The sequence below is a fragment of the Ambystoma mexicanum genome, chromosome 14, assembly GCF_040938575.1.
Source record: "Ambystoma mexicanum isolate Mex_15411 chromosome 14, UKY_AmexF1_1, whole genome shotgun sequence".
Taxonomy (NCBI): domain Eukaryota; kingdom Metazoa; phylum Chordata; class Amphibia; order Caudata; family Ambystomatidae; genus Ambystoma; species Ambystoma mexicanum.
Genome location: NC_090940.1, coordinates 293,954,458 through 293,978,036, shown reverse-complemented (window position 1 = coordinate 293,978,036; position 23,579 = coordinate 293,954,458).

Sequence of the window (23,579 nt, the reverse complement as noted above, 5' to 3'; positions counted from 1 at the left end):
TACCTGTTACCTGATTTCCGTTCTTCCTTGTTCCTGGTACCCTCCTGGTACACCCCATGGTTGTGTTGTCCTTTCCTCGCTCTCCTTGTCCTGTGGTTGGGGCTCCCTTTTCCTTTCCTTCTGAGTTGGGGTGGTTCCCCTCCTGTTCCTTTTAGTTGGCCCTCGCCCTTCAGTACCTTGTCTGCCTGCCCGCTCTGCCTCCCTCTGCCTTGGTTCCTTCCTTGTGAGCCAACCTCTACCTACCTCTGCCGGATCCAGCCTTCTAAAACTTCCACGTGACCTGATCCTTGGGACTTCCATCATCCGGATCCAGTCTTCCTGGGGACTCAGTACCGTATTCTGGAAAGGCTCCCCCTGTCAGTGCTTGCACTGTCCTGACGCCACGCTAATCAGGGGAGAGCGCACCCGTGGCGTTGGGAGCTGGTTCACCTCCAACCCGGTTTCCACTCGGGCGGGAGCTGGGCTGGTTTACCGCGTCATCAACCACATCTCCGCAGGATTCCCGACAGCCTGGCATCTTCTTCAAGGTCCTCAACCGGATGAACAGGTACGCGACGTCCTCGTGACGCAATCTTTAACAGATATGAACATGTCATGGGCACTAGAGAATCTTGAACAAGTGGGGAGATATTTGGAGCTTAATCTGAGCCTGTGGGAGAAGGTAAACACAATCAAAATGACTTCAACCGCAAGGATTAATAATATTTTATAAATGCTCCCACTCCATGTCACAAAAAGCACTTGGACTAGACTGGATATGATTTTACAGAGCTACCTTTGGGGGAACAAGCCTCGGAGGATATTGTTGAAATTGCAGCCACCGCTGAAAAAGGGCGGAATGAATGTACCCAACTGTGTAGCTTATCAACTTGCATTTGCAGTGTGCCATATGGTGTCCTTTACTGGGACCAAGGGCTGTCCTGACTGCCAAAATGCACCCTAACATGCCCGTTTGACCTCTTACAGACTTCCTAAGAACTTGTTGGTTCGAATTATCTAAGGATGTATGCCTGGATGCACTGAGCTCATAGGGGGCTTCAATCTGGTTGAATATTAGGGTGAAACTAAATGGAAAAACTCTGTTTTGCCTGGCATGGTTTCTAGGCAGTTTAAGAGGGATGATGACCTAATGGGGGATGGGGAATTGATGAATTTGTTGAAATTGAAGGCAAAATATAATTTGGCAGGTGATCTGACTGGAGATTACTGCAAACTAAAATGGGTGCTGGGTGGTGGGTGCTGCCAGTTGTATTACTGAAAGTGGCTTAGAAGACACGATTGGAGAACCAGCAAAACAGGAACATCTGGCTTCTTTGGTTTATAATCTTCAATTGCAGGTCAGAGAAGGGAACTCCAAATTGATCGAGAAGTGGTCCCAAAACCTGGTCGCTAGTATGGATGTTCCTAGGTGGGAGAGGAAATGCAGTAATTTTTCCCTTGTATCACTAAATGGAGGAGAGTGTGCAAGACAAATTAATATTCTAAATAGAACATATTGGACGCCTGCTCGAATGTTTGACTTGTGTATGGTTGATTCAAAGATCTGTTGGGGATATGATCACTTTGAAGGGACATTGGAACACATGATTTGGGACTGTGTTAAGTGAAGACCTTATGGGGTGAGGTATGCAGGATATTGAACCAGGTGTTGAGGCAGGATTAGATGTTTGATTTCAGGGGACAATACTCTTTTGGATGACCTGACTAACACGGAGAAGAAGTCGCTGTTTAGAGAATAGTAGCAACAAGGCAGATTTGAAAGGGTTGGAAATCTATGCAACCTCCAAAACTGGATGTTTGGATTAATGAATTTAACAATCTCACTCGGATTGAAAAGGTCTTGTATTCTCACCAAAATAAATATCATGTGTATGAGAAGATCTGGGACAGATTTATGAAGCTAAACCAGTAAACAGGGAATTTAGTGTGTACTGTTTAATGAATAAGAAGGAATTTGTATTTATTTATTTTGTCATATTTTCTTTCCAATTTACCTTGATTTACAAATACTACTGTTCATACTGTCTGTTGTATATTGTAAACAGTTGTAAATATTCAATAAACAAAACATACTCACATAATGGCCTACTCGCTCTTGTCTGTGTATAGTGAATCAGAGCTATGTATGAATTAGGGTAAGGACTCCTCGTGATTTAGAAGAAAACAATGTATAAAACCTGGAGGGGCCCCAAGTTTTGGCAAAGGACTCATTGGCAAGATGAGAAAGGTGCGTTTCCTGCAGAAGGATTATTTTCGCCCCATACCTTTCACAGTAGCCTTGCACCCTTTAGGCCTTTGTAGGTTTCTTGAGGTCCCTGACATTCCAACTTAATAGTGTACTTAAATCCGGTAAAGGGGCAGTGACGGTCCTCGTTGAAGATAAAGTGATGGGAGCCATAGTAGTGGGTCAGTGGCATCTATGAGATTCTGTGTACTGAACAATTCCATGTTGTGATGTAATATGATTTCAAGTTTCAGCCTTGCTCTCCCAGAACAGGACATAACCCACCACCACCAACACTGCCAAACCCCAACACGCAGTGACAATTCCCATGCCAATCACCAAACAATACCCAACCTTTAACCTTGGGCAACTACCAGGGGCAACTTCGAGTCACTCATCCATGTCGCCCAATTCTATGGCTCGCTTAAGAATTGTATCCTGATCCCGATAGTTCATCAGCCTAACAATCAGTATACAAGGATTCTGACCCAGTCGGGGGTTTCGATCGGCCACTCATTGTGTCCTTCCACCAAGAATTGTTTGTGGAAAGTGTGGGGTCACATAGCACTTCCCTAATGAATGCCTCCATAAATGTTTCCATGTTGTTCACCAACCACCCAAACATTATTTCTCCTCGATCTTGCCTCTACGTCCTCATACTGAATCCCTTTCCCCTCCTGTTCTAGCACTCATATGATCTGACTCACTTCAGAGTTGGTGTCTACAGGAACTGCACCCGATGCTCCGCCTCCGATATGCAACCGCTTTGCCTCTCGATTTGCTGTTGCATACTGTTGACCTTCAAAATGAGGTTGTCCAATTTGTTGTTAACAGAGTTGAACCCAGATTTCATTTAGGTTAGGATGATTGACTGTTCGGATTGCTCTTCTTATTGCCCATCAGCCGGTGTCACAGGCATCGATGGTTCTGAGGTCGCTGCAGTCCCAGTGGACCCCTCCCTCCCATAGCTGCCATCTTGGGGATGGTCGCCTTGTGTCTGTATGTTGAGGGCAGGTGTTTATTTGAAACTGCCAGTTTGAACTGCCTCCTATTGTCCTTGGCCATGGGAGAGGCGCAGCCCAGCAGTTCCAATAACTGAAGTCCAACTACGAACTTCCCGACACTCCTGGCAAGTACCGCTGGTTGAGAGATATGTGAAGTGAGGTCCCCAGCAGCTCAGCCACAGGACCCCGTCAAGACCCTGCCCCAGCCGGGTCTTACTCACTCAAGCCTCACCCAACTCAAGCAGTTTGACCCACAGCAGGTGTGAGTACGCGCGGAAGGCTCCACGGAGGAAGGGTGCGTCCCTTGCCATGGTCTCGCCAGTCCCACCAAACTCAATGCAGGAATGGCTGGGCCAACAGTGCCCCTCCACCTCTATGCTTCTTACCAATTCCCATGCAGGTGGAGGAAGGCAAACCAGCAGTCCGGACGCAGGCTGAGCCACCCGCATTGCTCTGCCGTGCCTGCGCCAAATGTTATGGCTCCAATCTAGTTTCACACAGGCAGAGCATGCCGGAGTGCATGCAAGGCAAACTCGAGCAGGGCCACGAGACTGGAGCAGTGCTCGTCACGTCACCAGGCTCACCAATCGTCAACGTCAGAGAGACGATTGGGCCTCCTGTGTGGGCTGCACATCTGCGGCCCAATACACCCACTCTCACAAAGGACCAGATTAAAAGGATCCTCCTGTTCCATCCCAGCTGTACATCTGATTGCAGGTAAGTGAAAATGTTTGTCACGCCATTCAGTGCTGTCCTGCCACTCCCTCAGAAGGAGACGAGATTCAGTCGGCCATCTAGGACCTCAAAAATACCCCATTTGAGAATGGGAATTACTTATTACATTTATTTTTTAATTATGTATATGGTTTCATTAACAATAAACCTTACACAAACATTACATAGAAGAAAACTAGTAAATCAAACTTCGAAACACTCATTTAAAATGTTATATTCAAATTAAAAACAAAAAGAAAATGTCATCAATGCAACCTAAAACAGCCAATATCAAAGTAATCCGCCTTCCTGACAATATTTGTGCCCAGAACAAGTCCAAATCAAGAAGCCTATATTGTGTTACAAAAGGCAACAGATATTTCTGTCTAATAACGGTAGTTGTAGGGCAGCTCAGCAGTAAATGGTCCAAGGTTTCTATTATTCTGGCAACCTCACACAATCTGCACACCCTTTCATCTCTCTGTATCCCTTTTCTAGCCCCCACTACCTCCTGGGTAGCATAAAGATTTAAGCGCAACCGCATTCATTTCATTCTCCATCCCGGAGATGGGAATTTTTGTATGTACAATTCCGGAGTAAATGGGGGCTTTACAGATTTGCTAACATTCTGAAAGAGGGAATAATTAGACAACGCCTTGCAAGACCAGATCCAATCCTTCTCCCAGACCACTCTTTTCAGCTTGGCAAGCTTTAGACCAAGTGTCTCCATAGATCTATCCACGTCCAAAAGCATAGACTAGACTTCCCCAGCCCATGCTGAAAAGCAACGGGATGAGTAATCTATCTGTAATAGAGACAACTTCCAAAAATGGTACTTCTCTTGGTGGGGTCGGGTGGGGGCAGGAACTGATCTTTCTAAAAAAGAAAAAAGCTTCCGTGCAAAGATGGCCTTCTTAGATGTTAAGCCAGGCTCTTACCTGATAACTGCCATTGGTACACCCTTAGGAAGCCTATGTCCATTACGCCAGATTAGGCCCTCCAGCTGGTTCCAGTAGGGTTGGCAATCAAGCAAGTACATATATGTGTCGTAAAGCAAGGCAGGAAGAATCTTCGCTCTGTAATAAATAATTGCATGAAGCAAAGAAAATGTAATCAATTTGTATATAATATTTCTCAGCTGTGCTGAGAACATTCTGCATTTCTGATTCAAAAGATCCTGATGCTAGGTTTTTGTCTGACCAATATTTATGGTGATGCTCAGATAAACATATTTATCAACCTTCTCCAAGGGCTCACCTCTCAATCTGAAGTAGATTTTCTCTGCTTTGATCCACAAACCAAGATATTTGTTGTTAATATAGAGAGCACAAGTGTTCCTGAAGAGAGTCAGTTTGTTCAAGGATCGCTGCAGACCAATAGGCCTAATTACTGTCTAAAAATGATTTTATTCCCAACTTCAAAAAATAGGTATTAAAACACTTCCACTTAAAAATATTAAACACTATTTTGTTCCCCAAAACACTAGTCAAGAAGATTCTTGAGAAGGTAACTGTGTGAACAAATAGTTTATTCCTATTCGTGAATGATATACAATGATAAATAATGGTGACCTTGTTGAACAGATGGTCTAATAATACATCTGAATATTCAATACATGCATGCTGTAACCACGAGGACATCAGTTACTTTCTCGCAAAGAACAATACGAATGATAATTGCATAACATTCCGCAATTAGAATCCAAGGACATGTGCAAATGCCCATCCTATTATCAACCCACGGCACAGTAATAATTTGAATAGATCTGTACATTAGCAGATGACTGAAGGCCCTGAAGAAGTTCAAAGGGCGAAACACATGTAGGCCAGGCATACACATATATTGAATATGGTAACAGGGGGAATACTGCCAATTTTACAAACCTACACTGCTGCATTCATCCAGGATTATAAGATAGACTGTAAGCTTAGCACAGTCATGTCAATGTAATTGTTTCTAGGTCAGTGATAGAACCGCTTCTGACAGGTATACCCCTAATCCTCACTTAAAAATCTTTTCTGAAGGCCTGGTCAAGCCTGTTGCGGCCACATTACTGGGTCAAGTGAGCATGCATTCTGGACCCAGCCCCGATTGGTGGGAAATTCCATTCTTTAATTGATAGGCAAAACATTCAGGAGGCACCAGTGCAAAAAGCACTTGATCAAGTGTGGTGGTGGTCACAAGCAATGCTAAAACTGCTATCCTGCAGATTAACTAAGGAGAAATGGGCGAGGGGGTTCATATCCCGAGAATATGTCTCTCTCTCTCAGCCAACAGAAATGTATAGCCACCCATACCTCCTATTGTGGCACTCAGGGAAACAAGGAGAGAACCAAGGCTAGTAAAGAGTGGTGCACCACTATTCAAGACGCTCTAGCAGCTAAAACGCTCTAGCAGCTAAGATTGAACTACTCCAAAACAAAATCACATCCAAAAAGCAACTACTAGCGGACAGATCCGTCTGTCTCAATCAACCTCTGACAGTGCCCGAGAATACCAACCCCCTCTTCCACTTCACCCCAGTCTCCCAAAAATCAGTATTTGATACCATATCTAAACTCAAAGCCTCAAATTGCAAAGGAGGCTCGGTCCCAGCACAAGTAGTTAAATCCTGTGCCCACACTCATACTCCTATCATTAGCAATTTTGTAAACGTGTCCTTTAATACCCACCTGGTCCCAGCTGGCATCAAAGAAGCCTGAGTGGCTCGCCTGCTAAAAAAAACCTACCCTTGACCCCACTGTTCCCACCAATTATAGGCCAATAACTACAGTTCTGTTTCTCCTTAAAATCCTCGATATAATAGCCTATAATCAAGTCCAAGCACATCTAGAACAGAACCCTCTCCTTGGAACCAGGCAATCTGGATTCCCTCCAAATCACAGCACGCAAATGGCCCTTCTGGACCTAAAAATCCAGCTGGACACCATAAGAGACTCAGGAAAACTTTGCATCCTCCTTCTACTAGATATTTCTGCAGCGTTCGATCTAGTGGACCATAACAAACTCTGCTCTACTCTAGCCAAAAACTTCAACTTTTCTTCCAACGCCACCACATGGATCAAATCCTTTCTTGCAGAACAAACGTCTAGGGTCTCCATAGGTAAAGAAGCTGCTGACCCCATTCCTGTCCCCATTGGTATACCTCAAGGCTCTTGCCTTTCCCCAACACTCTATAACGGATACACCAAGCTCCTCTTCTCTGTGCTAGACGATATGTGCGTCATCTACACTAACTTTGCAGATGACACCGAGATCCTCATCCCACTTACAGGGAACTACACCCAAGACACTCAAGCCTTAAATAGCCTCTGCCTCAATGATGAGAAGACAGAGGTGCTCATTGTGGGACCCCAGTCTAAAATAGCTTCACTTCATCCTGACTACACCTCCATCAATATAGATGGCACTATGATTCCAGTACTGAAACATGTAAAAACTCTAATCGTGTACCTAGACGCGAACCTCACCATGACCAAACACATTAACGCTCGCTCATCCTCCACCTCCTATACCACCAAACTAATTGCCCTAAGCTGACAATTCCTGACCCCTACAAACTACATTACCCTGCCCAGGGTGTTGATTTAATCAAGACCTGACTACTGTAACTTTTTATTTCTTGGAACATCCAGTTTTAACCTTAATAAACTACAGCTAATACAAAATAAAGCCTACCAGCCGACCTCAAAATAAGAAAATCCGACCACATCTCTAAGATCAGAAGAGAACACCACTGGCTGCTCATTAAAGCTCGAGTCATCTTCAAAACCCTTTGCATTACCTTTAAATGCCTCAACAAAAATGGACCCATTTATCTGAAACACGCCATAGCCGAAAAAGAATATAGCAGATTCCTAAGATCCAAGAACCAGGCACTCCAAGTAATCCCTTGGTACAAAAATATGAGAGCAGGCGGCAGTAGCTTCCAATATCTAGCCCCTAAACATTGGAACACTCTCCCTCTCTTCATCAAAAATGAGGAAACGTTCACAGGTTTCAAGAAATCTTTAAAAACTTGGTTGTTCAACCAATTCCAAAAACTAGCACTACTATGCTACCTGGATATTGGACTACACTTACGCTTTTCCGCTGATTGTTGTAAATAGATCTGCTTATGTACAATTTCCTCCCTGTCAGTTTGTCAACTCCCCAGTTTCACCTCAGCTGTATATATTCTTTTGTGCTCTACTGTTTTATCTTTACTGTAACTGTGTTCAATTGGCCACTCTAATGAATGTTTTAATAAGCTGTCTTGTAATTGATTTCAACCCGGCACTCCACCTAAGTCAATGCCTAGCGTGTGATGTACAGTTGGAACCCTTAATTATATATTTTTGTCTATAAGTTCTTTTATTTCTGAATGATGTACCCTTATATCACGCCCCTCTCTTTGAATTCCCCCGGTCTCACTGAACCAGGAAGCAGGCTGTTTTGCAAAGTGAAAGATTTATTTTATGAATTTGAATATATATATCACACTATTTAATATGTATACATGGATTGTGGGTTGTTTTTACCCATGCATCCAAACCCTACAATAAAAATGTGCAGTACTGGCGTGGAAAACATCATGATGGCCAGAACTCCCCAGAGAGTGCACAGGGAAAACATGAAGAATAGGCTGCCACCCATTTTTGCCTATGTTGTGAGCACAGGAGAGCACTGTCTAAAACCACCATTGGGCTACACACACAGTAGCCTGACACCATTGGGAATGGCAATGCTGATTGCCAAAAAAGCAACTCAGAACTGTGGGGAATTCATTTTCTTAATCCCAAAACTGGTTGCATTACCAGTACTCACCACTATCAGAAAGCCGGCGTTTTAAAACCACCAGACTTTTGTGTAAAACTGCACAAATGAAACAAAACCAGACCAAGGAAAGACTTGCTAAGAGGTGGATACAATGTAAAACTATATTCTGAAATGACTTGAAGGAAGTAATTATTTAATGTATATGTAAAAATTGTAAGTGATTTAAACTGGGAACATAAAGTGACATTTAGCTGAAACCTGGCTTAATGAAACTGGATTCTGCCTGACTACTACCCCCGACAGGAGTTGAAACCTGCTCAGCCACTCTTCCCCTTGCCAAAAGGAGTTGTCACCTCTCTGATTAGATTAGGGGTGGAGCAGCTGGAGACTACAGGGAGTTGAACAAAGGCCTGTCCTGGACTCAGGCAAATGTTATATTGGGGGCGTCGTAAAGTGGCTTCCTCTTAGGGGAAACTGGGAGGGGCAGTGCCTCTGCTAGCAGCTGAGCTTGGGGGAAGTGGATAAACCAGTTATTCCACCCTGTGATGTGGGAAGCCACACCCCTTTTTGACCAGGGCATAATTTTAAAAAGATAGATAACTCATGGTGCGGACTTGTCAGAATTATATAAGTAATATCATTATTTTTGTGATTTTTCTGTGAACATTTTGAGAGGCGTTAGGACCCTGTGGTGTATTCTGGGGGGTTGCTAGCGGAAAATAGGGTCTCACTCCAAATGTCTGCATGTTAAAAATCTGACACTTCATCAATTAATGTCCATACTCCTTGCGCACATGTGTGTAATTTTGAGTAAATGTCCGATATTGCAAAACCAGTTAAAAAGCACAAAAAGTTGTCATTTTTTAATGCAAGCCCCCAGGAAGATCAGAGGCGGTCAAGCATGGACCATAAGGAATATATAATGTGCACATGTAATTTCAACAAATTGTATATCTGGGAAAGATGTATTTGAATCAAATATAGATTTGTGGGCAAACTGACCAGGGGAGGATCCTCTGACCCATAAACAGACCTCATCATGATGACAATCCATTTCCTTCCCCCAATCATGGGAGAGGGGAGAATTGGGCCAATGACAAGTAGTGATGGGGCAGTCTTAGCTAGGCCCAGGCACACACCCATTTTCAAAACACATAAAAAGAGACTGCTGGGACAGGTAGAGACATTCAATTCCATTTGCTGCGGAGCATGCTGACTGACGACTTCACATCCAGAGATCCAGACTTCAAATCCATCAATCTCCAAAGACCAGAACTTTACTTCAGAATTTAAAGCAAGGGCCTAAACCCACAAACTGAGAACTCTTCTCAGCAGGCCTCAGCATCCTTAAAATCATTTTCAAACTATTCCACAGCCGGGCAAGCTGTCTGAATTCGTTTGCCAAGAGCAATTGCCAGAGAGAGAACCAGAGAGCTGACCCAGATCACTGTGAAGTGCCGAGACCAGAACCGGAGACCAGTCCAAAACCTGACCAGATCCGTGGCGAGGCCTATTTCAAATTTATATTGTGAGTCCCTAGCAGAACTGTGCAGAACCAATCTCTTAGTTAAAATAATCTAATCCAAACTATTTTAACCTAAGTAGAACAGCCTCCTAGAAATTGTGTCATCTGTCATTTGTAAAGCTGCAGAACTGTCACCTGTCAATTCTGAAGCTGCAAGCTGTCACCTGTCATTTTGAGTTTACTTTAAATCCGAAAAACTACCTTTATTTAATCGTCCGTATCTCTGGAACCGTTTGGGCTAGGAACGAATCTAAGCTTTCCAACAAACCTAAAACCGACTTGCTACGCCTTATACTTTTGCCGTAATCGCGATTCACACACTTGCGAATTTTGCCGCGATTTGCGATTTGGCCTGATTTCTTTACCTGTAAAAAGATAGCAGCTTTTTGCTTTCCTTTGCTAAATATTCGTTTGCCTCTTAATAACAATCCCTGAATCATTGCTAAAGTGAGCCTGAGCTCATCCCAAGTATCTACCACTCACCCTGAATCTCTAGAGGGAATTAGAATCAGTTGGCTCATTTTCCCATCCATTGCCATCACATTTAAAAAGCATTTTGGGCCTGTGTTTCAAACTCCTACCTGTTTCCTCTAAGCTTGCTGGGGGGGAACTGAATTTCGTATTGTATTTGATTGCATTCCTGAGAACTGTGTGCTCCTCTTTCCATCTCCTTCCATTTCTTAGATTGCATAGGGGAGGGGGGTGAATTGCCAGAGAAAAAGTGATTATCTTATCTTTTGCTAAAATCATATCAAGTATTTCTGTACTGCATTTTATTCCTCATTGCTTTTCCCTTGAAATCATAAAAGTATTTTTGCTACTTTATCCATCCTATACTAACTCCTCATTGATTGTAAAGAAGTGTGCTAGTGCCAGATTACCCATTGTTGATCAACATCATATGTCTAAGTGTACTATCAGATATTAATATATTATAAAGTGTGATAAATATATATTGTTTAAATTCTCAAATAAACCTTTTAATTTGCAAAACAAACCTACTTCTTGGCTCAGTGGGGTCAGGGGGATTCTAAGAGGGGGGTGTTATACAAGGGTGGTCATCCAGAGTACTGAACTAGACATAAAAATACATTAATAAGGGTTTTCCTCAGCATCCCAGACTAGGCATTGACTTGGCTGTAGTGTTGATTGAATATCGCTTACAGGATCACCATTGGGGTGATGTTACAACAATCAACAATCTCTTTAATCAGAAGGAGTATGGATAAGAAAAATAATGCCGCATAGAATAATACTTGATTTGGGTTCAATCAAATGCAATGTCACTTTTTCCCCCCTGCACACTACTTAATTCCCCCCAATATGCAGTACAAAGAGATGGAAGAAGAGAACACAGATTTCAAGAATAAACACTCAACAAATACAGTTTCAATCCCAATTCCACCCAGCAAGCATAGAGAGAAACAGGAATGATTTCAAAACAGGTCAAATGCTTTTCAATGTGGTTTGGAATGAATGGGAAAAACGCTAAAAAATTGATTTAATATACTAAATTGGATTCAAAACTAGTGGGAGCCGCTTTGTATAGTTTCAGGTAAACACTAGCAATGATGATTGACTAACTAGCAGGTTGAAAACTGAATTCTGAGGTCGGATGCAAAGAACAGCTGTTTTACACGTGATGAAATTTAGCCAAACGAAAATCTGCGGCAAACTTTTCCACGTGCGAGAAACGCGATTGCAGGAACACTGTAAGGAGTTATGAAGGTTTTAGTAGAGGTTGATTTTTCGCAGAAAGTCAAGATTTTCAAATGAAAGATGTGCTTTTGAAATTACAAACAAGGATTTTCTTTACACTAGGGAGGCTATGAAGATACAAGATACCCAACGGAACAGCCACCAGATCAGCGGCACCTCTGTTCTGACTTTTGCCCGCCGAGACACTTGTCTTTCTTCAGCAAATATATTAGCGCAAAGATGATATTATCACTACTATTATCAAAGGACTATATGGATGAGGGAAATATTCAGGAAAAACAAAAGCGATTCTACAATGCAGTTCTGGATATGATAGAATGGGTTGGATAGGATTACTTAAGGATAGGATACTGGCTATGGACAATTCTATGCTATAGATACTCACAACTATGGTTTGGAATAGGCCCGTCAAAGATCTGGTCAAAGGTTTTGGACTGGAATTCTGCTAGCCCACCAGACAGGATTCAGGGCTTTCGGATTATGCACTCAGCACGGCACTCTGGACACTGCACTGCCTCTGGACTGGATCTGATGGGTTGGTTCTGGGTTGCAGCTATCAGGTTACAGCTCTGCTCTACTGGTTTGGATCTCTGGATTCTAGCAATAGTTCTTGGCAAGAGAGCAGAAACAGCACAGCCGCGCTGTTCTATTTGGTGTTGTTCCCCCTTGGAAGTCTGGGGTTAAAATCAGGTTTCAAGATTTTAAGGGCTAGCTGAGAAGGGTTCAGCTTTGGAATTGGGCCTCTCTGCTTTCAAAGTTCTGGAGTCTTGGATATGGGTTTCTCGTGCAGAGCGCTTCGCCAGTGATCAGTTGATGGATAAATCTGTGTGTCTCTCTAGGTCCTAAACTGTCCCTATTTATGTATTTCCCTAAGGAGTGGGTAGGCTAAATTATACTAGGCACACCCTCTAGGAATCCTATTGGTTAAGGTCTGTCCTCTCTCCTGATTTGAGAAGGAACACATGGTTTCATGATGATGCAGTATTTTACAATCCAGGGAGTACCTCCCCTTTGTTTCTGTACAGTAAATCTATTTTTCACATAAATCATATTTACAATACAACCAAATTGCTAGCAATACATATTTACATCACAGATTTACTAGAGCAAGTATCCGTCCGAGTTCCATCTCAGTGAGAGCTTCGGTTCAAAATCGACAGTTTTTCGCGCTTTTGGTTGGGTACACGATGTCAGATTTGTCCAAATTTTTCTACACATATGCGCAGGACATCTGGGCATAATCCTGGTAAATTTCATATTTCTAGCATTATCACAATTGCTGCAACATCAACATTTCAGTAGTCTTGTCTCTGAACAGCACACAGAGTTCAGAGTAGTTTCAAACTGTGAGCAGAATTTTCATGTCTACAACCTATTTTTTACAGATTTTTACAAATTCTTCACAGTTCTCTATGAGTCTTTTTCAAAAGATATTTCCTTGGGTTTAAGATACACAAATCTGTCTGGTCCCGCCTCCATGGTTTTGCTGGGCCAAGAGCTCTCTTCCTGCTGGCAGTTGTTTCTGTTGACACCTGAATTTCCATTCCCTTTCAGTCCAGGAAGCCTATTGTCTCTCCTCAGAGAAGCAGAGCAAAATCCCCTCCTCCTTTCATTAGCATCCAACTGAGAGTTCCTGGGCAGAGAGCAAAAGGGAAGGTCCCTTTGTTTGGGGCAAACTGTGGAATGTGCTTTTGAAGTCCAGTGGCCGGCATCAGTTCACTTTAAAACACTTTGTTTAAAATTGTCTTTTCTAATGAAACTTTACATTTTCAACAAGTCTACACACAGATCTCTTAATTCCAGTCTTTTTAAAACATAGAAATTGAATAGTAACACCCTATATTGCTTTTGATGGCAAGTCTCTTCTTTTCCACAATTTAATCTTAATGTACCAGTTTAAACTAACAGTATACGTAAATGACAGCTTTGACACAGGCAGGCGGCAGTACTGCGCCCATATCTGATATATTTTCCCAGGTAAGCACCTTTTTGAATGTGGATATTTTTGTGATGAAATCTGCTTCTCCTGACATTGTGCTTATGGGGATTCCTTAGATAATGTGATGATGAACACACAACAAGGATGTTGGATCTTTTCTGATGTTTGGGGAACTATTATTTTGCAATTTCAACAGCCAAGGAAAAACGGATTTTAGAGCACTTCTGTGTTTTCCTGGCAATGAAGCACTGTCTTTTAAGGTAGTTCCATTTCACTCTGTGGGCAGCCAAATGACAGGTTTTTGTAGTGTGGTCTCCTGACACAGGCAAGGTAGATTGGCGGCCTATTTTTCCGGTACCCTTATGCACTTCTCAGAGATTTTTAGTGCGCATAGAGCTTTTTGGCAGCCATTCTGTTTCTGATGAAGGCAGAACACAGTGATGTTGCAGGGCAGAACCTAGTGGGTCAGAACATCCCACAAGCCCCCCTCGCGATTTGGCATTGATCACCCATCAATGGGAAGTCGCGAGACTGGGATGATCAGTCTCTTTTCTTTTGGCTCAAATGGCAAAAGTCATTATCTTCTCCCATCAGGGGTGGATCGACCGGTTCTCCTCGCCAAGTCCTGATGTGAGTATGGAGCGATACCCCGGGCCCCTTGGATCTTTGCTTCCGGTCCCTGGGGGGTCCTCCTTGGTTTTAGTCTCCATTATTTCCAATTCTAGGATGACAAAGCAAAAACATATTTGTAGACATTTCCCCACCACTATTGATATAGTGGGGCAGACAGATACATTTTACATATCAGGATAATTTTTCTAATGGCACTTTATTGACAATATAGATGAAATATTTTATAGTGGGAATTCTAGGGAGCTGGAGTGACCCCCTCTGGGGTTCCAGAAGACTCCTCCAGTTGCTGCAGAGTGTGCCTAGGATGGCAACACTTTAGTTGTTTAATATGGACCCACTTATCTTCCCCCTCTACCAGACTGCCTTTGGGGATGCAGATTTTGTAGGCGACTGGTGAGATTTTGGCTACAATTTCAAAAGGACCCCTCCAGCTAGGCAAATATTTTCGCTGTTTGGCCTGGTTCCTTTGGAAATTGTATAAGTGGACCCAGTCTCCTACATGGTATTCTTTTCTGGTATTCTTTAAGTGATAGTGGGTCTTCATGCTGTCTGCAGATATTTCTAGGTTTCGCTGAGCATAGGCAAAAGCATGTTGAAGGTGTTTTCTGATATTTTCAACATACTCATGTGTTGTGGAGGCATTGATCAATGTCTGCTGTTGGGTTCTGTAGAGCAGATGCTGGGGAAGCACCATCCTCCGTCCAGTCATCAGTTCAAACTGTGACATTTTAGTTGCAGATGAAGGGGTAGATCTGATGGCCAATAGGAGAAGAGGTAATCGAATATCCCAACTTGGCCCAGAATCTGCCACAAACTTTTTTAATATGCTCACAATTGTTTTGTTGTATCTCTCTACTGCACATTAGAGGCTCGTCAGTAGGTAATGTGTAATTTCCTTTTGACCCCAAGTATCTCCCACATCCTTGTCATTACTTCGCTAGTAAAGTGGCTACTTCAGTCTGATTCGATCCTTTGGGGTAGTCAAAAACGCAAGAAGATGTGGTTGATCATCAGGGCAGCTGCTGTTTCTGCCTTGCAATTTGGGGCCGGGAGACATTACACCCATTTAGTAAACAAGCATGTCACGGTCAACATGTACTTATTTCCCCTAGAAGACCGACTCACGGGCCCAATATAATCGACTTGTAAATCTGATCAAGGCAGTGTCATCCCCCTCTTTTGGAGAGGCGCACTGTGTGAGGGATGTTGGCTGAAATTGTGCACACACAAGATACCCCATCAAGTATTGGTCTAGGTCCTGCCCCATGTGTGGCCATTATGCAACCTCTCTTAAGATTTCAAGTGTTGTATGAAACCCCCTATAACTGGCTATGGCTGCATCATGGCCGTGACTTAACATCAGGCTTCGGAAAGAAGTAGGAACCACCCACTGATCATGGCCAGCTAGGGATTCCCTCACCAACAAACCGTCTTGGATTCTGAACATTTTTGGACATTTCATCAACACTCCGAGGTCCTCTTTCCCAATGTAATCGGTATCCGTCAGGGGAAAGTTCTCACAGTCCTCAATGTGTTGATAAAACTTACCAATCATTGGATCCCCTTTTTGAGCTGTAATCATATCAGCATCTGGGGTCTCCTTACTCCATTGTGCAGTTGAGAGTTCATTGTGAGTATTTGTCTGGGTCCTAGTGATTGCAGTGACCTGGATTTCCCCCAACGGGGACTCGATCTCAATTAGATCCCCTTGGATGGCTCCGGTTTTGGCCAGCTGATCAGCTAAGTCATTTCCAGTTTTGTCTGTTCCCCCTACTTTAGAATGACCCTTGATCTTTTTCCAGTAGATGGTCATCCCATTCGAGGTGACCAGATCATCAATATTTTGAATTAAATTTCCCATGTTTCAAAGGTTTATTATTAGCACATAGCATGCCTCTGGTTTTCCAGTTAACCAGATGCTCCACGAACCAGTTCCGTACATAATCCGAGTCTATGATTATGACCAGTTCATTGAGATGATGTTGGACAGCAGTGAGGATGGCTTGATGCACAGCCATCAACTCTGCCACTTGACTACTTCGGGGACCAATCTTGTACCCAGCGGAGGGTTCTGGGGTCTCATTCACCCAGGCATTCCATACGCCGGCTACTTTTTCCCCGTTGTTGTCAACATGGTAGGAGCATCCATCCACATAGACAGTGGGCATTCCCTCAAACTTGTCTTCTTCAAAGACTTTGTGTGGGGAATTGAGGTATGCCTCCATGATGTCCTTGATTTTAAGACTTTTGTCCTAGAGGAAGTTTTCTCTGTCACAATCATGCAAATCAGCCAGACATTGCGCGAGGGTGCTCTTCTTGTTTTGGCCATATCTGACCTCCACAGGAAAGCCTTGCATTAACAGAATCCAGGAAGTAATTGGGGAATTACTTACATTTCCGGCCCGGATTCTGTCACTTTGGAGATATTGCAGAGGCTGGTGTGGAGTCTCCACTATGATGTGTCCCCCCTGGATAAACGGGCGGTAATTCTTCAATGCCCACACCGTTGCCAGGAGTGCCTTCTCACAGTGTTGAATTTTTCCTCCACAGAGGATAATATTTCACTCACATAGGAGATTACTTTATTGACCTTGTCATGCTTTTGATATAATATTACAGTCAAGCATGTATTAGAGAACCGTGTCTCCATGAAGAACTCCTTGTTTTTTACAGGGTAAGTTAGGCAAGGCGCTTGTGAGAGGCTTCTTTTGAGTTGTTTTACTGCCTCGGCTTGTTCCAGACCCCACTCCCACTTGATCCCCCTTCAAAAGATGGGTCAGCAGTCTTGTGATCTCTGCATAGTCCTCGATGAACTTTCTACTGTAATTAGTCAGTCCAAGGAGGCTCCTTAGTTCCCGCAGAGTTGTGGGGTCTTTCAATTTCTGGAGTGCTTTCACTTTCTTTTCCTGGGGACAGAGACCCTGGGGAGTAATCTCATGCCCCAAGACATTGACACAGGTTCTACACCACTGTGCCTTTTGAAAGGAAGGTTTTGCTCCAGCAGCCCTCAACTGTGTCAGAACATAACGGATCTCCGCTATGTGTTCCTCCACAGTCGAGCTTTTGATGAGAACATCATCTACATAAGCCAGGTTACCCCTTTCACCTAGGTCGGGCATGGCCTTATGTAGAAAAATTTTGACTTCATTGCTGGAGTTGATGTATCCGAAGGGAGTCCGGGTCCATGTGTACTGCTGCCCCCAAAGGTAAAGGTCAGCTTGTATTGGTCCTCCCTACTGACAGGTGCAGTCCAGTATCCATTGGTCAGGTCTATTGCAGTGAACACCTGTGACCTTGGATCTGGGCCAGCCCTTGGTCAATGTAGGGAAGAGGCCATCGGGAAGTATGGACCCATTTGTTGAGCTCGCTAAGGTCGGTGCAGAGTCTCCACTGGCCGTTTGGCTTCAATATCCCCAGCACTGGATTATTGAAGGTGCTGTGGACTGGACGGATTATCCCACGGGACTCAAGGTTCTTAATTATTTCAGTAAGGGACTCCATTGATGCGAGAGGCAGGCGATATTGCTTCACAAACACTGGAGTCATGCCAGGGTCTGTGGGAATTGTTGTTGTGTGGATGTCGGTGCAACCACAGTCATATGAGTCAACCGCAAAGAGATCTTGAAAATCCAAGAAAACTTGTTTCAATTTTTGCCTTTGCTCCAGAGTCTCACAGGCATCAGCTAGGTTGACTCTCTCTTCAACCATCTGCCTGAAGCCTGGAAAGACTTCCGGTTTTGCTATCGCAGCGGCCTCCTCCAGCTGGGTGGAGAAGTCCCTGGTCAAAGTGATGATTTGGACTGGTGGCTTCAGGTGGGGAAGGCAGTCCTCGCGAACTTGGAAAATCACCTCATCCCTCCCGAAGTCACAGGTCACATCTTCCTTACCATAAGGGCAGGAGGTGTACACCAGGAAGTTCCCCCCATGCCGGGTAAAGATCCTGTCTGATGTTGTGTTGTCATCACTATCACTGTCAAAACAGTCCTTGGGGATTGGTCCTAACAGTTCATTGCCTAAATCTATGGAAAAATGTCGGTCATCAACCGCCATTCCAATAATGGTGCCTGCGGCTAGAGTGATACTCTTTAAGTTGCTGTTATCCACCTCTATTGGAATGGTGTCATGTGCTATATTGACTAATGGTGTTGGGTTTACCCCCAGCCCTTGCTGCTGGAGAGAAGCATTTAGATGAATATAGGCGTCAGGTTTTTTCAATTTCTGTCCTCTTTTAACTTTCACTTCCAAGGAGAATTGTCGGGTCCTTTCTCGGATGGCGACTTCCTCTCCAATCCGAATTTCAACTGCATAAGGAAGCAGTTGAGCTGACCTAGATGCTTTCTCTGGGTCATCAATGCCCATGGGATTATCTGCTAATCGGGACCAAGCTTTGAAGTTTATTAGGTCCAAACTAATGGCAAAGCGATTGACAATGTCACTGCCTAAGCAAAAGGCGGCAGTGACGTCTTGCACGACCCAACAATTATGGACTATGCTCTTGTTGCCTATGGAGATTTTGAGCATACACCTGCCTGTCAGGAGATGTTGGAATTGGGTGTTTCCAGGTCCATTTCCCATTTGTCTATCAGTTTAAATGTGGGAATGGCTGGATCTTTTGGGAGTTTGTGGAACATGGCTTCACTAATGAAGCTCTTACCGTTGTTCACACAGACTCGGGCGAGAACAGAGTCATTCCCTTCATTTAACTGAATTGGGTTGAACAACTGCTCTCCAATGTGCTGAATATCAGCCAGGCTCTGAGCTGATTTCTCATCTTTCTGGACTAGAAGAGTGGGAATGGGGAATGTCTGATTGTGGATTGGTAAAGAATTTCTGAGTGTTTCCTTCCAGTGTGGAGTGCCACCTTAGACTGAAAGGAAGGTTGTTTTTCAGAAATAGAGAGGACCCCCCAAAACCAGTTTGTTGTCCTACTGCTATTACTGTCACATCTGGGATTTGGTTGTACTGGAAGTGAAATTCTACTTGATCAGATTTTTGTTCAACCATGTGGCAGGTGCCGTTTAAACTAACATGGTTGACACTCTGTTTTAATTTTATTGGTCGGTTAGTCTGGGTCCAGAGGACCTTGTTTACGCAATCTATTAGGGGTGACAACCTTTGCAGGAGGTCATTCCCTAGTAAACAAGGGGTGCCCTCTGGAGTTAGAACTATGACCGGGTGCTTCACCTTGTGTCACCCAATTTTATTGTCCAAATCCGCAGTCCCCTCAACGGGAATTTCCTTCCCGTCGAAGTTCTGAAGTTGTCCAGGAAGAGGGGTGAGGGAATTTGGTAATTCTCACCCCTTCCCGAATTCAGTTTATCAAAGGCCCTTTTTGACAAAAGGGTAGCCTGGGATCCAGTGTCCACCAGTGCCAAAATTGTACACTGCCCCTGTATTTGGACCGGGGCATAGAATCTTCCCTCCTTCTCTGCAAGGGGGCACAGATAATGTACATTTTTGGACAACTGGTGGGTTAGTTTTCTAGTTTTGGACACTGATAGAGAAGAGATTTGGGCAGAATTCTGTTTGGAGTCTAGGGAATCTGAAGAGAAAAGTGGCAACTAAATATGGGAGATGTTTTGGGTTCTCCTGGTTCTGGGCTGCCCCCCCCCCCCCTTTTTGGAGGCAGTCCCCTGGATGGGTTTGAACCAGGGGCCTTTCATGTTGTTGGCTCTGGGGTTGGATGATGGGCGGTGCTAACTCCGTCCCCACATCTAACCAGTCTGGATTTGGATCTTTTGGGACTCATTTTTCTTTGGGAGGATTTCCCCCATCCCTCAAGGAGAAGATCATTTTCCCAGGATCCTCTGAGGATCCCTCTCCTTCAAATTGGAAGATGTGTACCTCCTCCTCAAAATGGGTCTGTTTGGGTTCTTTGTTTCTCAAACCCCCCTATGCTCCTTGGGTGGCAGACTTTCAGGGGCAGGAGATTTTGGTTCTGGTTACTGGATTTCCAGGGGCTTTTTACAAGTGGGGAAGGAAGCTTCCTCCAAGGCTTTACACCCCCCTTCCCCTTGTGCCTCCTCCCTGGGAACCGGTGGGTTGTCGGGGTTCTTCCCCGGTCATTGCTCTGGAGCACCAGGTTGGAGTTTGAGGCATTCTGCGCTGGCATACTCATCTGAGGGTGCTGTTGAGCCCTCAGCATGCGACCCAGATCCTGTGCCATGTTCTGGACCTGGCGCTCTAGCTGTGACACCTGCTCAGGTTGATATGGGGTTCGGATGTCTCCCCATGGCTGATCCCGGGAAGGGTAGCTATCCCTTCTCTGAAAATACCCTGGGTTTGGAAAATTTGGGTACCCCTCCACTCTTGGCCTCCTCTCTCTCGGATTGGGTTGTCTGGGCTCAGGAAAGTGGGGAAAGAAGGATGGATTGTTCTGGGGTTGAAAGTTCTGCGGGTACCTGGGGAAGAAGTTCTGTCCAGGATTTGGGGAATTTCTGCCCTCTTGGAGAAGTGAGGAGGGAAGTTCCCTGGGTTAGTGGCTGTGTGGTTGGACCCCCCCCTTGGGCTGGAGGAGTCCACACATAACCCATGATGGGTCTGTTCCCCTTGTAGCGGGGACTTATGTAGTCAGGGGAGTGAGGGATCCCATTTGTGGGACTACCTCCTTGGCTCCCTGTCTGTGACTGGCCCGAGGACCTTCTCGGCTTGGGATTATTCTGATTTTGTGCAGCATGTTTTTAGGCCCTCCCATCTCTAAGTCTAAAATGGGGGAAACCTTCACCTCTGCCACCTTAGCAGCAGCAGGAATGTTGGTTGGTTTGGGGCTTTTTGCATTATTTTTGTTTTCTATGGGCTTCTGCACCTCATACATTTGTGTGGCCTGTACAATGACCCAGTCTTGTGATCTTTTCTCATGAAAATCTCTCACTAGCTGGGTCATGATGTATTTTGGTAGAGCGTGGAAAAAAGTATTCACAAATTCTTTGCTGTATGTGCGCACCCTTCTGGTGGTCTGCGCAAAGGCATGATTTAATTCCTGCACACATTCTTGTCGGGCCTGATCCTCCCAACATTGCAAGTTGTAGGCTGCCTTGCAAGCCTCCCTCAGATTTCTGTGCACAGAAAAATGCTTCAAGATGGCCGCCCTATAGCTGGACCATCCAGAATGATTTCGGTCCTCCAGCCCCGCAAAGAAGCTGGAGTATTCTGGTGAGAAGGTCCATTTCACATATTGAATACAGCTTTGGCTGTCCTTCAAATAGAAAGTTTCCATCATCTGCTCAAAGAGCTCTAACTGCTCCCAAACAGAATATTTAGCATTCTTATGATAGGGCGTGATGACGCTCCTTATCGCTTTGATTTGCTTTAGGGGGTCCTTGAGCAAGGCCCTTTCTACCTTATTGGCCTTCTTGGTTCGGGTAACCCTGGTCCACTCCTCCTCTGACTCAGAGGCACTGCTCCCAGAGGTGCCCGTCTGGTCTTCTAGGCTCTCCCAGATTCTGCGAGCCTGGTAATGGCTGGCAGAATGTGGGGACCTAGTCTTCTGTGTCCTGGGGCGCTCAGAGGAGTGTTCTGAATCCTCCTTGCTCCCAGGATTTGATGAGTACCTCCCCCCCCCACTGTCCTAGCTGGGCAGAGGTTTTCAGGATGCCCTTAGTGGGCCTACTCTCATGGAGTTCCCCACTAAATTTCACAGTACTTGGGAACCCATACCCAGATGCCCGCCCATCCATTCCTGGGAGGTGCTGGTTTAGGAGCCCCATATTTCTGATTGGATTGAAATCTGCCATTCCCGTGGCCCTTGGCTCATGTGCGCCAGTGGACATGGGGGTGGCAGAGTCCAGGGATTTGGAGAGATGAAGGCCTCTGGTACTAGTATGCTCAAGTGTTTCCCTTTCCCAGCGAACCTCATCTCTGTCAGCCCCTGCTCCCTGTTGCCATGCAAGAATCTGAGCTTTCTGTTCCTCTATCAAGGCCTTGCTCATTTCTATCAATCTCTCTTGCATGGCTATCTATCTGTGGAGCTTGCCATTGTTCTCACAGAGAGCCTCATTTTCTCTCTGTGCTTCCAGTGTTGTTTTAAAGTAGTGGGCCAGTCTTTGCTGCAGGAGTCTTACCTCCTGAGTCCTGTCCATACTGGCCTGGTCCTTCCTTGCTGGAGCCTCCTCCATTCTCCTGGTGTGCTCTAACGATCTTTCATGTTCTTTTTGGAGGTCACACAGTCCCTGAAGGGCCAAGTGATTTTCATGTATTTTCTCTTTTTATGACAGACTTCCTGGCCTAAATTGTCCCTTTCCTGAGCAAGAGCCTGCCTCTGTGCAGCCAGGACATCCCTCTGTGTTTGGAGCGCGTCAGCTTTCTGGCACTCTTCATCAAATTCTGCCTGGGTATCAAGGTCTTTCAGTATTAACTTATTACTCTCCTCTTTCTCTCCGTCTAGGTGGCTTTGCAGGGTAACTACCTGCTCTGCGCATGCCCTGTTGAAATTTATTTGTTGCTCCATCTTTTTCTGGCTCTGCAGTAGATAGTCCAAACTTTCTTGGTACTCCTTCTGCAAGGCCAGCATTCTGGTATCCTGGTCTGCCTTTTCCTGCTGCAGGATGTCCATGTCCTCTTTTATTTTGATTAGGTACTGCCTCCTTTAATTCTCTGACTCCTGGCTCCTCTGTAGCCTCTGCTCAGCAGAGCCCAGATCAGTTTGGGCCTTTCCTAATGCCTGCAATTGCTTGTTTGCCAGATCTTGGCCCACGGCATATTTGTCCTGTATTGCTCCAATATATAGGTATAGATATGCCGCTATTTTGGCAATCTTGTTTTGCTCTTCCTTTACCTTAGGGGCCATATATAGTTCACTCATGGCCATATGTAATGGATCCTGGTCTTGCCATATGTCTAACCCTGTTGCAGTGATCTGCTCTGTGGTTGTTGCACAACCACACATTCTGATCCTGCTCTGTCCATTCACCCCTTACAAATAATTTATGCAATAGGTGTTCTTTAGCCATATTCATCTCTACCACAGTCGTCATTCTGGAAATATTGATTTCCTTCCTGATTTACAGAAGTTTATTTTATTCCTTAGAGAGTTCCTTTTGAGGGTTGCTTTTCACAGTGTAACAC